The 2,500-nt window shown below is 38.2% G+C and overlaps 1 pseudogene across 1 annotated transcript in view; it reads left to right on the forward strand.

Moving 5' to 3' along the window:
• LOC125851814 (DNA-directed RNA polymerase subunit beta''-like) overlaps positions 1–2,500 on the forward strand; it is a 5,219-nt pseudogene that overhangs the window by 1,041 nt on the left and 1,678 nt on the right. Inside the window, exons 1-3 of the transcript XR_007444939.1 lie at positions 1–1,537; positions 1,637–1,956; positions 1,992–2,311. The exon at positions 1–1,537 is cut by the window's left edge and continues 1,041 nt beyond it. The product of XR_007444939.1 is annotated as a DNA-directed RNA polymerase subunit beta''-like (transcript). The remainder of the gene's footprint in view (positions 1,538–1,636; positions 1,957–1,991; positions 2,312–2,500) is intronic.

Raw genomic sequence — 2,500 nt, forward strand, 5'->3', positions numbered from 1 at the left:
CGCTAAGGACTCTCTTTAACAGAATACATCATTTCTTGCTACGGAGCCCGTAAAGGAGTTGTGGATACTGCTGTACGAACATCAGACGCTGGATATCTCACTCGCAGACTTGTTGAAGTAGTTCAACACATTGTTGTACGTCGAACGGATTATGGCACCGCCCGGGGTATTTCTGTGAGTCCTCGAAATGGGATAATGCCGGAAAGGATTTTTAGTCAAACATTAATTAGCCGTGTATTAGCAGATGATATATACATGGGTTCACGATGTATTGCCACTAGAAACCAAGCCATTGGCATTGGACTTGTAAATCGATTCATAACCTCAATCTCTATTCGAACTCTCTTTACTTGTAGGAGTACATCTTGGATTTGTCGATTATGTTATGGCCGTAGTCCTACTCATGGCGACCTGGTTGATTTGGGGGAAGCTGTAGGTATTATTGTAGGTCAATCGATTGGAGAACCGGGTACTCAATTAACATTATGAACTTTTCATACCGGAGGAGTATTCATGGGGGGTACTGCAGAACATGTGCGAGCCCCATCTAATGGAAAAATAAAATTCAATGAGGACTTGGTTCATCCGACACGTACACGTCATGGGCATCCCACCTTTCTATGTTCTATAGATTTGTATGTAACTATTGAGAGTAAAGATATTCTACATAATGTGAATATTCCACCCAAAAGTTTGCTTTTAGTTCAAAACGATCAATATGTAGAATCAGAACAAGTAATTGCTGAGATTCGCGCAGGAATATCCACTTTGAATTTTAAAGAGAAGGTTCGAAAACATATTTATTCTGATTCAGACGGAGAAATGCACTGGAGTACCGCTGTCTATCATGCACCCGAATTTACATATGGTAATGTTCATCTATTACCAAAAACAAGTCATTTATGGATATTATTAGGAGGGCCGTGCAGGTCCAGTCTAGTCTACCTTTCGATCCACAAGGATCAGGATCAAATGAATGCGCATTCTCTTTCTGGCAAGCGAAGATATACTTCTAACCTCTCAGTAACCAATGATCAGGTGAGGCAGAAATTGTTTAGTTCGGATTTTTATGGTAAAAAAGAAGATAGGATTCTTGATTATTCAGACCTTAATCGAATCATATGTACTGGTCAGTATAATCTCATATATTCGCCTATTCTTCACGGGAATTCTGATTTATTGTCAAAAAGGCGAAGAAATAAATTCATCATTCCACTACACTCGATTCAAGAACTCGAGAATGAACTAATGCCCTGTTTAGGTATCTCGATTGAAATCCCCGTAAATGTTATTTTCCGTTGAAATAGTATTCTTGCTTATTTCGATGATCCTCGATACAGAAGAAAGAGTTTGGGCATTATTAAATATGGGACTATAGAGACGCATTCAGTCATCAAAAAAGAGGATTTGATTGAGTATCGAGGAGTCAAGGAATTTAGGCCAAAATACCAAATGAAAGTAGATCAATTTTTTTTCATTCCTGAAGAGGTGCATATCTTGCCCGGATATTCTTCCATAATGGTACGGAACAATAGTATCGTTGGGGTCGATACACAAATCACCTTAAATCTAAGAAGCCGAGTCGGTGGGTTGGTCCGGGTGGAGAGAAAAAAAAAACGAATTGAACTGAAAATCTTTTCTGGAGATATCCATTTTCCTGGAGAGACGGATAAGATATCCAGACATACCGGCGTTTTGATACCACCAGGAACAGGAAAAAGAAATTCCAAGGAATACAAAAAAGTTAAAAATTGGATCTATGTCCAACGAATTACACCTAGTAAGAAAAGGTTTTTTGTTTTAGTTCGACCTGTCGTCACATATGAAATAACGGACGGTATAAATTTAGGAACCCTTTTTCCACCGGATCCATTGCAGGAAAGGGATAATGTGCAACTTCGAATTGTCAATTATATCCTTTATGGAAATGGCAAACCGATTCGAGGAATTTCTGANATGGAAATGGCAAGCCGATTCGAGGAATTTCTGACACAAGTATTCAATTAGTTCGAACTTGTTTAGTATTGAATTGGAACCAAGACCAAAAAAGTTCTTCTTGCGAAGAAGCCCGTGCTTCTTTTGTTGAAATAAGGACAAATGGTTTGATTCGACATTTCCTAAGAATCAACTTAGTGAAATCCCCTATTTCGTATATCGAAAAAAGGAATGATCCGTCGGGGTCAGGATTGCTCTCTGATAATGGATCAGATTGTACCAATATCAACCCCTTTTCTGCCATTTATTCCTATTCCAAGGCAAAAATTCAACAATCTCTTAACCAACCTCAAGGAACTATTCATACGTTGTTGAATAGAAATAAGGAATGTCAATCGTTGATAATTTTGTCAGCAGCCAATTGTTCTCGAATGGAGCCATTCAAAGATGTAAAATATCACAGTGTGATAAAAGAATCAATTAAAAAAGATCCCCTAATTCCAATTAGGAATTCATTGGGCCCTTTAGGAACATGCCTTCCAATTGAGAATTTTTATTCATCTTA

This window comes from Solanum stenotomum, unplaced genomic scaffold, assembly GCF_019186545.1.
Source record: "Solanum stenotomum isolate F172 unplaced genomic scaffold, ASM1918654v1 scaffold30208, whole genome shotgun sequence".
NCBI classification, from domain to species: Eukaryota; Viridiplantae; Streptophyta; class Magnoliopsida; order Solanales; family Solanaceae; genus Solanum; species Solanum stenotomum.